Source organism: Cavia porcellus, unplaced genomic scaffold (assembly GCF_034190915.1).
Source record: "Cavia porcellus strain 051 isolate PalLab524CR breed Dunkin Hartley unplaced genomic scaffold, mCavPor4.1 scaffold_11, whole genome shotgun sequence".
Classification (NCBI taxonomy): domain Eukaryota; kingdom Metazoa; phylum Chordata; class Mammalia; order Rodentia; family Caviidae; genus Cavia; species Cavia porcellus.
In genome coordinates this window covers 8,393,093-8,408,774 of record NW_026947494.1, presented here as the reverse complement: position 1 = coordinate 8,408,774, position 15,682 = coordinate 8,393,093, and the positions used below count along the sequence as shown (strand labels likewise).

Sequence of the window (15,682 nt, the reverse complement as noted above, 5' to 3'; positions counted from 1 at the left end):
GATATTATCCAGAGTTGTCCATTCTGGGAACTTTTAAGCCTTTAATGGGAGATGTAAGATAGATATGTTCTTATACTTCAAACTTAATAAATTTTTGGAATGGGAATCAAAAAGTGATTTTTTTTTAAAGCCAGTCAAATTTAGCAGTGGGTGGTGGTATACCAACTTTAGTGACACTAATGTTAATAAGTTCTGATAACCCACTGCCATCGGACCAGCCCAAAAAGTGATTTTTAAACCATGTCTTCTGAAAAAAAAATCCCTTTGTGAAAAGAATAGAAAATTGGGTAAACTGAAGAGGTGACTGTTACTGTAAGTAAATATGAATATAGATAGTTTATATTTTAGATGATAGTATTATTTTAGCAAACATAATGAAATGCTCTTATTTTTTCAAAATTTCCAAAAATGCATGATTTACCTTGACATATGTCCACCCAGGAGATTGTAACTGAGAAGATGTGATCAGGCTTTGAAAAACTATCTCCTCATTGCTACACTGCTGGCTCCAATGAGTTCTCATCTCAGTGAGGTGATTTTACCTAAGACTTTTCCAGCCATGAGCTACTGTAGTTCCATAGTCTCAGATGCATTAAAACATTCTAACAGCTACATTTCAACATGAGGTCAAGAACTTTCTGTGTTTGTCTCCCTTGTACAGTAAATAGATGACCACCCTTATATTCTTCTCCATATTTGAAATGACTACATTATGATTCTTCCTGGTCCAATTAACATGAACAGCAAAAATTTATGTACTATGTATCTCAAATTTGATATTCACTTTTCAGAAGAGTAAATTTCCATGATGCTTTACAGACTTCTCTCATCCCAAATAATTCAGGCTCCCTTGACCTACGTGGCCTTGATTTTGTCAGTGCTGCTTTCCTGACGAGGTGTTGTTCACTGTGCTCCTCCCACCAGGGTTGGTAGAAGAGGCTTCCCACTGAGAATGTATTATAGATCTTTGGCATCCTGTCTCTTTATCACAAACATTAATCTTAGCTCCTGAAGAGCAAGGGCAATTTCACATCATATTTGTGTCCACAGTGCTCAATTCAGCACATCGTACGTGCTTAAAAGTGAATGACTCTTCGTTGGCATGTAGCTATGAAGTGTTTTCCAGAGACATATGTATTTTAGGGCTTGCCAAATTGCAGAGATAAGGGCAACAGAGGTGATTGGATAATGAATCTCATCTCATCAAGGTATTAAGCCATTGATGAGTTCATAGTTGTGCGGGATTTTGGAAGATAGGGCGAGGATGGGTAAGTGGGTCACTGAACGCCTGTCTTTGAAGGGTATATCCTGTCCCTAGTACTTTGCTATTCTCTATATGCTTCCCGGCTACTGTTAAGGTAAGTAGCTTTCCTCCACCGAACTCTTCTCCCGTGATATTCTTCCATAAAGCTGGCCAACCACAGTCTCAAGCATCCAGAACCATGAATACAAATAAACCTTTTCTTCTGTAACTTGTGTATCAGGTTTTTTGTCCTAGCAACAAAAAGCTGACTAATATACCCTGGGATCGATTTGTTGGAAAGTCTGTTCCAGTACCCTGGCTGGAGCTGTCTGTCCGCTGTTGTGTTTTCCTTTTAGCTTAATGAGAAAAAGGCCTAGACCAGTCCTGCCTTGACTGTGCTTGCTGGTTACTAACTGCTCTTCACTTTCATAGGGAGACCTTGCCATTTGCATGTGTTGTCTTGGTGCCTTAACAGGTCTGTAGAGAATGCCTTCACACAATTGCCACTGAAATGGGTCTTGACAGAAGCATTTCCATCTTAAACAATAGGAATCCAGCTTAAATTCTACGCCAACATTTGTCTTCTTCAGTTCTTCCTTGTTTCCTGTTTCAAAGTTTTTTGTGTTTTTCATTTTTATTAGTATTTTATGTTTGTATCTCTTTTTTTTTTTTTTATTGGTACGGGGGATCGAACTCACAACTGCCTGATTGCAAGGCAGGTGCTTATGCCGCTGAGCAAAATCCCCAGCCCTGTTTGTAGCTCGTGATGATTACATTCATTGTGGGTAGTCAGTACGTGTACATAACACACTTTAATTCTTTTTTCATCTTGGTCCCCTTCCCTTTTCTAAAAGATCTAGCTCCTTGTTTCTTGCTATCTTTTATTCTGCTTTTTAATGTGTTCATATCTTAGCATGAGAGAAGGCTCAGGATTGTAAGCTTGCTGCCTGCATCAGCACCATCTACACCACTGCCACCATGCCAGTAGGTGTCAGGGACCAGTTAATGTCACCAGATGTGCATTGGTAGGATACACAAAACATCTGATGTGGCTTTAAAACTAACTGGGGAGTTTTTCCTATAATGGCGTTGAGGATATTTTTCAGCTGACAATACGATTTTTACCATCACAAACCAAATACTTTTCATAGTTTAAGTACTTAATACAAAGTTTTCCACCTATGATTAATTCCCTATAATTTAATGAGGGTATATTGTGGATCTGATTGCTCTGAGCAAAACTAAAAGGTGGCACCTTTCAAAATTCTCACTTTCTTGCAACATTTTTTAGTCTCAGCAACATGATCAGTAAAAGCTGCTCTACTAATTTACAGTGCCTGTGTTTTGTGTATATATTTAGACATATGTGTGATTAACGTTTGTGTTAAGAGATCACAAATAAGTAATGTCTTACATCCTGGAATAAACTAAGAACCTTTTTTCTGCTTTTTAAATATTTTTAAGAACAGTGAATCTTGAGTAGAGTCAGTGTTAGACACTTATGGGATTATAGACTGAGACTGAAAACCAACTGTCTGGGATTTTACAAGTGAACCTCAGTTTTTCTGTCTAAAGCACAGAAACTAAAGCACAAGGACTGCCCTTGACATGAAGAATAATCTGTCTCCACCCTACTGTTTTTCAGAAATTTCAACTTGTATGATCCCTACTGAAAACCAGAGATCCGTTGAGTATAGCTACCTTACCCATCTTTATGGGGTTTGTACACTGTTTATAACATTTTTAAACGGGATTGTGTACCTGTGACCCATTAGCTCAGCCCCTAGAGAGGTTATATTTTATATCGCAATATTGTTACCTTACGTTTGGAGTTTATTAAGAAATTGCATGGAAAATACATGTCATCAGGTCTTATAGACTTGGTCTTTTAGATGCTGTTGTGTCATTTGTTTTTAAATCTGTGGATGATTGGGACAAACAGATGGTCGTTGAGAAAGGCAGTGACATGAATCCCTCCTGCAGGGTAGGAGCATTAATTTGACAGTGATGACATGATGGATTGGAATAAATAGCCTGCCTTGAGATAAACAGAGAACAGTTAGGTTATTGGGTTATTTTAAACTAGAAATGATGACTCAAAATCATGACAGTAGAGTCCAGTTAGGGGGAAAGTAGATCTCGAGTTTCCATTACCATTAACCAGGGTAAGGAAGTGGGTCTTCACAGAGCAGTGGTTTGGAGAAAGAAATAGAAATAATTAGATAAATTAGTAAGAATGAATTAATTAGAATAATCAACCATTTTTGTATCAAGCACATCAATGCTACCATCATTAACCTGTAAACTATTCACATGGATAGGGTAACAAAACAGCTTTATACCGTTAGACTCTGGCAACCAAGAAAAGAGTTTGCCGTGGAAACAATATGTAATGTTATTACCCATCATAAGCAGTGTACATACATATCCAGTGGCTACACATTTCTAGGACCTTTTAGACATTAGTTGTGTTATAATTATTTAAGTTTGTTCTTGCCTGAGCACAAGACAGAAGAATCCTGTCAGTGGAAACAGCAAACACAAATATGCCCTAAAATTGTTAAAGTAGGTTTTTCATAGTTATTTTCTAACTGCTGAGACAATATATCTGGCACCCAGAAGTAAAGGGGAAGACATTTATTTAGCTCACAATTTGTAGAGGTTTCAGTCCATTCTCAGCTGGATCCAAGCCAGGGCGGCATGTAAGGGGCATCGAAGAGGAGAAGCAATTCATGGCAGCAGAAGACAGCAAAAGCAAGCGGGGCAGGGAAAGACAAGACTCTTTCTGTCTCATGTATTGTGGACTGTTTTACAAACCACACACACTTAATCCTAGCATTACATGTGCTAGATTCAGCCACCTCTGAAAAGGTCCTATCACCATGTGAGGCTTTCGGGGGACATCTAGACACAAACCATAACAATGATTAGTTGTTCAAAAAAACTTAAGGAAAATAAGAAAAATGAAAGGTAGATGTCAGCAGACACTAACAATCCCCAGATACAAAGATTTGGAGCAGGAAAGCTTGTGGGCATGAGTCATAGGCCTTATACTTTCTAAATGCCTCAGGGGTTCCCCAAGCCAATGGCCTTGAGAAGTTTTACTTATGTATTTATTCTCAGTGGAAGACCCAATGAGGATATAGATCACCAACAGGTAGGTACCGGCACTTTGGAAAACAGCACGCAAGCAGCTTAGATGCTAATAAGAAGTGTAATGAACAGAAATGCCAGTGGGAGGGAGATGCTGCTTGTGCTGCTCCATTTCCAAACACGCACACATTTGCTGGCATCCAGTGAGGAGTTTCAGCGTGGGCACTGCTAGGTAAAACTGTCATGAGAGAGACTCCTGGGAAAGCTTTTTGGCAATATGCGTCAATATTTAAAACATTCATATTCCTCCCCAAATGATTCAACTTTTAGGATTTATATAGAGGACCTGTTACAAATTGTCTTTAAGCAGGTGAGTTTCATTAACTATGGCAAGCTCTTAAAATACTCTCTGGTATCTACAAGAGCCAATGTCAGCCAAAAAAATTTTTTAAAGTTAAATGTCTGTTCATACATAATTGATATTTAAAAATGGTTCATCAAATAGGCCGTTATCAGGCATTAAAAATTAAGATGTGGCTAGATACTTGTTGCTATCAAAATATATCCATGTCATATATCAAATGCAGCAAACAAGTTAATAAATGTGTAATGTGATTCTGTTTTTTAAAAATCATATGTGACTATTATAAGGGTATAAAAACAAATAGGATGATGTTCTCCCAAATCTGATTGTTTATGGGTAGATTTCTACCTCACATTATCTTTTTTATAACAGCCTGAAGACATTAAAGTTATCATGTATTGATTTTACAATCAGGAAAACAACACTGTTACCTAAAACACTTTAGAATATATACCGATACAATCACCTTTTGTCATTTACACTTCAGTAAGGATCAATTATAACATAAAGTGCAGTTTATTTTAAACTCCATGTATTCATACACAGAAATCACTAGTGTCAAAAAAAGATGGAGCATTCTAAAAGCACTTGCAAAGTTTTAGCATAATGACCCAGTAAAAGTCACCTTCAATTCTCTGGCAAGGGCACCCTTGTTATACTCACCTAAGGGTTCGTCAACAGATAAATGTATTACATGTGTTCAGCATATTCAACAATATCTCTAAAAGTCATTTGATCAATTTTGTGATTTTACCTGGAGGAGAGCCGCTGCGTGTCACACAGCATTTAAATAAGCGAGATTGTCACTTTTCCTAAATTGTTTTCTGAAAATCCTATTATACTTTACATTCTAATCAAAATAGAAGCTCTTTACCATTATGCATGCTTTGCCACGCTCTGGTTATGTTGCTCCTGTCTTGATTGGAGAATACCTAAAACAAGTGATTTTTATCCCTTCCTGTCATTTGTTCTGCTTGTAGTCACCAAACACCTGCCCTGATGATCAGCCAGCTAACTGGCTTTCATTTGTCCTCAATCAGCCCGCTGATGGGCCTAACACGATGCTTTGAAGTAAAAACAGCTCAGTTTTGTTTGTTTTTGTTTTTGTCAATGTCTACAATAAAAGGAGAACTTACACTTCCAGGTTACTTCATGAGATTAAAATTCTCAGCAATGAGCAGAGAAGGTGTCTGCTGAGACTCAGGAGGCACAAACCATCCCAAGGTTAACAGTTTGTGAAACTGAAATGGGATCGTACTTTTCTTCTTTGGACCAGACTGTCTTCACCGTCACACCCTGCATGCAGCAGCGCTTAGGACCAGCCCTGAGCTGTCAGCTCCGTATTTGAACTCTTATTTCTGTGACTTCATCCACCCCTGTGGGTTTAAATACCACCTAAATGCTGAGGTCGGTACAGTTCTATCTTCAGAGCTGGGAAAACATCATGGATGTCTAACCAGCATTTCCAAATTAACACACCCCCTACAGGAGGCCACAGTTCCTGCCATACCTCGTCCTCTTGCCTCTGTGCCCCCCCTCTCTTGCATCCAGCCAAGTGACATCCAACTCATGTCTCCCTAACCATGTTCCTTGAGTCATAACTGATGTTCTTTGCTCATGAGAAGGACATTTCAGTGAAAAAAGCAGATGTCGATGAACTCAGTTAAGTTAGTCAAGACTAAACATAACAGCTTACAGCTCCCAGGCAGGTTTCTCGGAGACTGACTGGTCAGACAGCTTCCCTCATTTCCTCCTGATGGAGAGACGATAACCACTTTGTACTGTAGGGCCACGTCTGCCCAAATGAAAGGCATCCTCTTGATTGTTGAGAAATGCACTTTTCCCCCCCCCCAGTGTCCTGTATGACATCTATACCTTTCACCCCAAAGACAATCAGGCTACTATCTGCTACCCATTGCTGGCTGCAAGCCTTTGCCCTGTGTTTACCCCTAAAAGTCTCTATCTTGTTCCCTAATTCTACTCCTCCCTCAAAGATCCAACCTGCTGTAGAATCTGCTGATGCCCCCTCCAGAGCTATATTACTAGCTGTGTTTTCAAGGCACCCTCTCTAACGGTTGATTTTATCACCTGCAGCTCTGGAGAGCAAGTTTCACCTTTCATGGTGAGCTTTGCTTCATTTGCTGTATACTCCTCAGTCTAATTAGCAATAGCTTGTTTTCATAGTCACAGAATATCTGCTAAAACAGTAAAATCTTAAGAATGGGCACAAGGACAGAAGTTTCCCAAAATTTCTGATTTGAGTAAAAAATATGTTTGCAGAAGCTGAGAGACAAGAGAATATGTTTGGAGAAAAACTTGTGACACGTAACACTCACATTTGGAGTTAGGAAATGAAACTCAGAAATATAAATTTGAGGGCAGTCAAGAGACACTACAGATGACTTTTGATGTCCTCACTCACTGTCATCGTATACTTTCCGTGAAATAACCTGTGAATAGAGTGTCTTTACCTGACAGTGAGATTGGAGTGTTGACACCTACTTCTGTATCCCAGGTCTATCTGTCTTGGTTGTTGCCTGTCCTTGGAAAATGTTAGTAAATTTTTAAAGTTCTAGTTATGAATCTATAAAACAAAACCTCTAGTAACAGCTCTCTTCTGTGATTGCAGTCAGAATTTATTAAATATCACCAGTTACATGGTGAACCAGGGCTTAACTGAAAATGAGACCTAGTTTTGAAATTGGTGTGGCAGTTGGACAGAGAATTTAGTTTTAAAGTTATTCCTCATCTCAATCTTGTGTCTGTTCAATTCTTTTTCCCTTGGAAAATTGTATCTGTGCCTTTGCTTTGTTTTGTTCTGCTTTTTTAGTAGAGGTAAGCAGAACCAAATGTCAGAAAATTTATTTGTAAAAGTAGTTTTAAAACTGAATGTTCTTCATTCTGAGAACTCAAATGACTTCTTGAAATTTCTCAGGCTGCATGACCTGAGGCTAAAGAGAAACCAGCAGTAGATGAAAAGCTGAACATCCTCTTGTGTTCACGCACTTTGCTTCAAAGGATTGCAAACCACAGCACCTCTCTCCATTTCAAGCAGCACATACAGGCCCCCAACTTTTGTCTTATGGTTCACATGCATCACAGTCACATTCTCATCTGACCTTCGCTTTCACCTACAAAGATGAATGACTTTGACGAGTGACAACTTCTCTGGGTCTCTCCGTTTCCTTCTCTGTCAAAGGGGATTGGTTAAAAGTTGCCATGAGTCAGTGCATGCAAGATAATTAGCAAAGACCCTAGAGTATAATAAGAACTCAAAAGTGTGAGATATTCTTAGCCTTTTAAGTATTTCCACATGATCACCTTTGATACCTAGCCCAGCCACTGTCTGTGATTACTTGAAATCCCACTTCTTTGACATCAACCCATTTATTGAGCACCTGCTAACATCTAAAATGCTCTTAGTCCTGACTGTGTGAAAGCGGGAATGAAAATGTCAGTCTTTGGCTTCTGTCACTTTTCTTATTTTGCCACTATATCTTTTCAAGGTGGCTTTTCTTTGAGAGTCACAAGAACCAAGGACATGCTTAAAAATGACTCAGGTACAGCAGTGTTCTCAGTGGTTCTCCTCCAAAGACATGTTTGGCTCATTTTTTATAACAGTAACAAAATACCTGAAGCTGGGTAACTTTGTAAAGAAAAAAAGGCTTATTTTGCTCATGGTTTTGAAGGCCATTAAGTGTAGAATCAAGCAGCTCCACCTGTTTCTACTTGGCAAGGACCTCCTGAAGGTGACATGATGGTCAGAGTGCATTCAGTAGCAAGAGATCACGTGGCAAGACAAGAAACCAGACCAAAAAATGGCCCATGGTTCTTTCCCAAGCCACATCCCCATGACTCCAGGACATCCCACTGGACCCTGTCGCTTAAAGGTCCCCACCACCACAGAGAAGACTCAGCCTCCAACATACTGATTTTTGAGAGATAAACTACATATACTTAGTAAGATTCTTAGCTAAGAAAATGCCAACAAATCCAATTCAAGTTATTATGTTGACACTAAGAAACTCAGTTCAAGGTTTTATATTCACAGCAAAAGGACAGATGAGGTAAATGTATCATAAATAGGATTAGAAAGATACCCCAAGATGAGTGCCATCTCATTTTTTATAAGGCTATGTAATTTCTTCTTCACTCTAAGTTCAGAGTCTGTAGTAGTGGGCTGGTGCCTTGCAAAGTGTGCGTGGGTTTTGTGGCTTCAGTGTTACAGCACTTGAAAGTGCTGCCCCAGCTTACCATCTGTTGTATTGGCTCAGATAAGATGTCAACCACATGGTTAATGGATACCTCTGCACATTCAGGAATTTACCTGGTTTTAAGAAAGATGATGATGAAGTTAGCTACTCACCAGTTCATTAATTTATGTAGTTTGTCAGCTGTCCCAATGGCCAGCAAAAAAAAAATCTGTTCATCAATAAAGTTAAATGTACTAGACTAGGCTGGGTCTCGCTAGTTTAAAGCAAGTGTCAAATGGGTGAATTGGTGCAGAGTACTGTGTGGTTCAATGGCTGGGTGATTTTACGTGGGTACTGAAACTGGGAAACCACTGGGATGGGGCAGTGGTTTACAGGGGTCGTGAGGAGAGGAGAGAATCTTGACACAGTGGGTTTGCTGTTTGGTCTGTAGTCTAAATGTCCATAAGTTGGGATCATTGTTTCGTGGCCTTGGCTTTGTTCAGGAAAGGGTGGCAAAATGTGTCCGCCTCAGAATCTTTAACCCACACCCAGAAATGATGAATTATCATGGCATCACTTCCTGCACTCATGTTTTAATTAACCAATAATGGGAGTACTTGTCTTTTGATCTCACGCACAACCTAAAATCTCTCCCTCTGTCTTTCCCTTGCAATCTATCATTCATGAAAGGGGCAAACATAGTTCTTGCACCTTAGAAACACCAAATTCTACCAAGACAAACAACCAAATTACAAGAAATCACTCCTTTTTTTCCTTATGCATGAATACAATTATTAGATAAAATAACATGATCATTAACCGATAAAACTTTTTTGGAAAAGAGTCTCAGGGCCATGTTCCAGAGATGGCTAAACTCAGCCTGGGTGTTTGGTGGCATCTTTCAGAGTCTTGATAGACCCAAGGTCATGGGGGAAACTATAGCTTAAGCAAGCCTAATTTTATATTCCTAACTGTTGGCCCATCGAGAACAGAGACATATAGAACACTGTGGTTCATTTATGAGATGTAGTGATCAAAGATGAACCTCAGACACTCACAGATGGCTACGGCCAACATTGACATACAAGTTATTTTCAAGTACAATACTTAAAAAAAAAAAAAAAAAAAAAACTACTATGGGAGGAGTTTTCCTGTTCTTCAATAGTAGCTGCCTAACTTTGTCCCCAGTTGGAAACAAACATTATTTATTTTCCATGAATAGAATCTGGCCTATTACTTTTTTATTGTAAACATTTAATGGAAGAATTTTTTTAAAACTAGGATATTCATAGATCAGCTTATAATGGAAAGATCATAGATACCTAGTTTTTTGTTTATGTTTTTATTTTTTGACTAATATAGTTCAGGCTAGACTTGAACTCACTGTGTAGCCCAGGCTGGCCTCAAACCCTCCTCCTACCTCCGTCTCCTGAGTGCTAGGATTATAGGAAAATGCCAACAGGCTTGGCCATAGATACTGAATTTTTAATTTCTCTTTAGGAAAAAGCTATAGACTTTCATCTGTAAAATTACTTTAAATTGAATTAATTCAGGCTCTTAAAACACTGAAGACCATTTTTGACTGTTTTGTATGAGCCACTTGCCTCTATTAATCTCATACGAGCTTGGTTTAAATTTTTAATGAATGCTATTGTTGCACAAATTTGAATATAAAAGTGTTACCGGGACCAGTTTTGGCTTTGGAAAAAGACAGCCTCAACATTAATGGCTGTATCTTTCCACAAAACTACTTTAGAACTTCAGCCATTAGAACATCTCTCTGGAACCAGTTAAATTTAAGGAGATCAGACCAAAATTTGCTTACTGTGTGACAGCAAAGATCTGAATTATTTTTAAATGTAAAGAAGAACAATTCTCTCTCCCTCCATTCTGCAGTTAAATTCTATAGACATTTTGAAAATAAACAAGAATAACCCTGTTTAAATCTCAGCATTTATGTCTAGATGATTACTTAAAACAATTCTGTGTTTGGACCAGAATCCATGAATGGCAGTGTTGGGATGAGGTTTGTTTGCTCGGGTGACAGTCCCATGGTGCCAGTCGCATCCATCTCCCTCTTCACCTTCACGTGCATCGGTCCCAACGGCCCTTTCCTCTTCCTGCTCTCTGTGACCCTCTCAGCTGACAATGACCCAGTGAAATTGGAAAGGATTAACCTTTGCCTCAAACCCATTGTGCAGAACCCTGTTGTTTCCTCTTTGAGACTAACAAGAAGAACTAAAAGATGGTTTGCTTATTTAGCCAGGCTGAGACTCCTAAAGGAAAGCTCAGAAAGTTCTGGCCTGAGAGTAACCCATGACTGTAGCAACATCTCAGCAAATGTTAACACAGATGCAAGAGAAATGCCGTGTTCTTAAAGACATTACATGGGTGCCACCTATGAATCTTCTGCATCTGGGGGAACCCTTGAGATACCCCAATTCATGGCTGTACCCTGAGGGTCACTACCTTTGGGGGCAGGCGGAGAATGCCCTGATATTCACCAGGACAGCAGGGGCACCCAGGGCACATTCAACCCCACAACTACCCCCATGCTCAGCTATGCAAGGGCAAGCTGGGTTCCCCCGTTCTCCTCTCACCCCCCACCCCTGCCTACCAGGCCTAAGCCACTTTTTCACAGGGTACATCTTTGTGCTCACTCACCTTTCTCCCTCTGCCTTTCCCTAGGTACGCAAACTATTGCTCTCAAGACAAATGATGGATTTCCTTAAAATAAATCCTACTGCATTAATCTTTTCATTAATTTTCTGGTTTTAAATAAAATATAGAAAACACTTATCTCTGAACGAATCAAGACAATTTTCTTTTAGACTTTCATTGGATTTGACTGTCACTCACACTGGAGGGTCGGGTTTTACTTCTAATAATCGAAAAGTTATAGGTCTGTAACACTCCTATGGAAAGCCTGAGGCAATGTTTAATTTTACCATAATTTAAGACTCGCTATTATGAAAGCTTTTTTTTCTTAATTTTTTTTAAACCAGGGTAGTTTTTATCTCTTTCAGGAAACTACAATTACCCTCTATCACAACAAAATAAATGATCAAATGAAAGTAATTAAGATTTTATTAAAGAAATTTTAATATACCAATTACTGTTCATGAATATGGATAATTTTAAGGAAAAGAGCCATCTTATGCCTGAAATAAAAATAAACTATCTTTAAATATATTTAGTTTACATAATGAGATATTTAAATGTCTTCTCAACTGAACCTACTGTCAATTATATTTGGAACAGCAATAATTTTACACTGATAAACAGGAACTATTGAATGCATATAGTTAAGGGAAAGATGCTATAAAACCATTTTATTACAGGCTACAATCAAGAAGAAATGAGCATATCTTCACCAGGCAAATAAAAATTTGCTAGTGACCATCAACCTAAATACTAAAACATTTTTGTCCCCTTCTGATAAGAACGACTAGGGTAATTTGTTACAGAAGCTGAGTACCATTGTGATTCAATGTATTCCAGTTTGTCCACAGGTTGGAATTTTAGTAGTACCTTGGCGAACTTAAGAATTACCAGGGAATTGATATAGGAAAATTACCCAAATGAAATACTAAAGATAAGCCTTGCAAATGCTAAACTGGTTAGTGTTTTTCATTGGCACCAATTTTTCTCTACTCGCTAAGAATAGAATCTCTTAGATACAAGCTATGTAATCCTATTTAAGTAAATCACATTTTTATAGTTTCATGTGATAAGTTATTTGTAAAATTGCATCTTGCATCTATTTTATTCTCTCAACTCATTGCACCATTTTGCAAGCACTATAAAAAGTAAAGAAGGCTCCAGGCTTGCAGCCCTATGCCATCGTGCTATGAAGCTTGGAGCAAAGAGTTATTAATTCCTGCTCTCCTGTAGTGCCTGTCTGGTGAGCACCTCCTTCCTGGGTGTGAGAACGGATTTGTACACCAGGGACACTGCACACTGAGTATGTTCTGTGTGTGTGAACACTCACAGACGTGTCTGCCATCATCTTGTGACTGGGGCTCTGTTGCGGAGAGGAATGGTGCCTAATGACAGAAATAAAAGGTACGAGTTGACAATAAGGTCTCTGCTGAAAATTAAACTAGGAGAGCTGGCAGCAAGCACCTAGGAAGGTAGTTTGGTTTGGTCCAAATAAACCTCTCTGGGTTTAGTGCATTTGAAGTGAGGTGTGCGTAACAAAAGGATTAGCCATGGAAAAGCTCTAGGAGGAATGTTTCAGAGGGGTGGTTCAGGTGAGCTTCAGTACTCAGGTAGAAGAAATGAGGCCACTGCGATTGTGGACATAATGGCCCGAGTTGTGGTCGTGCATGCATTCCAGACAGGGCATTTTGTTTACTGGTTTACCCATTCTGCATCAAACAGAACCTAGTCTAGAGGAGCCCTTTGTATGAATGAGAGTATAAATGAGTGAAGGGAAGAATCTGATTCGACATGAACGTAGAGATTTCAGGAAAAGCTATCATGAGTTTAATTTTCTTAAGTATAACAGTGTTTCAAGGGCACAAGTATTAGGCTGGATAATGGCACCCAAAGATGTCCACACCCAACTTCTCAGCGCTTGTGAATGTCACCTTACACAGTGAGACTGAATTAGAGATCTTTGCGGTTCTGATTCAATTAGGGGTTTGGAGATGGTGAGACTGTGCTGAATTTTCTAGGTGAGCTCAATGTAACCGCAGATTCCTTTGAGAGAGGCAGGAGGCCATGAGTCGGTGAAGATACGTGATAGAAGCTAAGCCCAGCCATGAAATTCCAGAAGCTGGATCAGACAAGGAAGATGGTGCCTCTAGAGGTTCCTCCAGCCACAGGGCAGTGCCACCAGCCTATGTGCAAATCCTGATTCCCACAGTTGTAAGAAAATACCCTTATGCTCTTTAAGCCACCTAGTATTAATTTGTTAGATTTCCAACAAGAAGCTAAGGCAAGAGTATTCAGAAGTCAAGGAAGTAACACACCCTGGGAACTGAACTGAGGATCTTGCACTTGCCAGGCAGGCGCTTGTGGCTCTGAGCTAGGTCCCCAGCCCAGTGTTTACCCTTTAATAAGTTGTATATGTGATGAATGATACATATTTAAGAGCAGACTTCAGCTTCTCCTTGTGTGTTCTGTGCTCTCCTGGTGGAATGTAGGAAGAGAACAGCGGAGTTGGAAGGAACAAGAGAACAAGTGGATCGAGGTAATGAATGAGAGGAGCACCTAGGGAAGATGTAGACATCCAACAGGGAAAATGAGAACACAGCAAAGGAAAAAGAAGGAAAGAAAGATGAAAGGAGTAAAGAGAGAATGTGGGGGTTGGGAAAGAAGGGAGAGAGATGTAGTATCTAATGCTGCATAACAGGTTAAACCCCAGAATTTAACAGCTTGAAACAGCCAATACTTACTTCACACAGTGTTGAAGCATCAGGAATCCAGGAGCAACCAGTGTGGGCGAGTCTGGCTCGGACAGAGGTTCACGTCATGGGAAGGCTGGAGTGGACCTGAAAGGTCCACTTCCAAAATGGCGCCTCCAGGTAACCACTGGCTGCAGGCCTCAGTGCTTCTCCCAGGGGCTGCTCCGTAGGGTTGCTTGAGGGTCTCTTAGCATGACAGTTACCTTCCCCTCAAATAGTCTCGGAGAATAAACTTGGAGTAAGTGATAGTACTTTTCTTATGCCCTTCTCTCAGATTGCCTCCACCATGTTTAATGGCCAGAAATGAGTCCTTAGGAAAAGAATTAGACTCATCCATCTGAAAGGAACAGCACAGAATTTGTGGATGTGTGTACAGTATCACAGAAGAAAGGGAAGAAGGAGTGAAGAGAAATTTGAGCAAAATGCCATTTTCCGTTTGTTTAGGAAGATGCCTACAGCTATCCAGCCATCAGCCATGACTGTGTATGTGTATGTGTATGTGTATGTGTATGTGTATGTACACATATATATGTGTGTGTGTTTAGCAGGACAAAGATGGCCTCCCCAGCTGTTCCTCATTTTAACTTCTGCCAGACAAATCAACCTTGTCCCCAGTCTACTGCTTCTACATGCTACTTTTGTCATTGTCCAGACAATCTAAGCACAACTCAAAAGTCTGAGGGCTCCCTGGACCTAGCTGACTGCATCCCTGCACCAGGAATCCTGCCTCACTCCACACACATGGCCAGCTCCTCATCCAAGTGGTGAAGTGATGCTTGGTGAAGACTGCAGCTCCAAAGAGCTCAGACAAAGCTGTACAGGTATACATTCAGGTAGCAGCCTGAGAAAAAAAGGTCAAGAATTGTTATAAATTCACTGGGATGTGGTTCAAAGGTGGGACCAGCTTGGAAGGTAGAATGAATTTGAAGTGAGACACTTCTCTTGATGCATGAGTCTGAATTAGGTTGAACCAATTAATGAATCAGTAAGAAATGTGGAGAGATTGCATCGAGGCTTTTATAAATGGACGCGACTTGAGACCATCCTCATAAGTGTATAAAGCAGACTCACATGTGTAAATACCATATTGTCTCCCTAGTGTAAGAAACTGAAAAAGCAAATAAGATTCAAAATCTACAGTAATTATTGTGTAAGCGTAAGAAACTGCTCAAAAGGGAAAACTAACTGAGATAGGGGGCAGGAGGAAAGAAGTAAGGGAAAAGGAAAAATACACAAATTTGTACATATGTGCATGAGCTAGCCAAGATGACTGTACTACTAATTCTAGTACTTCTTGGAAAAGAACAGTTGATACTCATATGATTAGATCAATTTTGCATGTCTGTATCAGGTAATCTAAGCAAACCTTTTGAAGATA

General features: G+C 39.7%; 1 protein-coding gene across 7 annotated transcripts in view; it reads left to right on the top strand.

The window, feature by feature from the left end:
• Ctnnd2 (catenin delta 2) overlaps positions 1–15,682 on the top strand; it is an 813,816-nt gene that overhangs the window by 643,566 nt on the left and 154,568 nt on the right. The gene's annotated exons all lie outside the window — the stretch shown is intronic.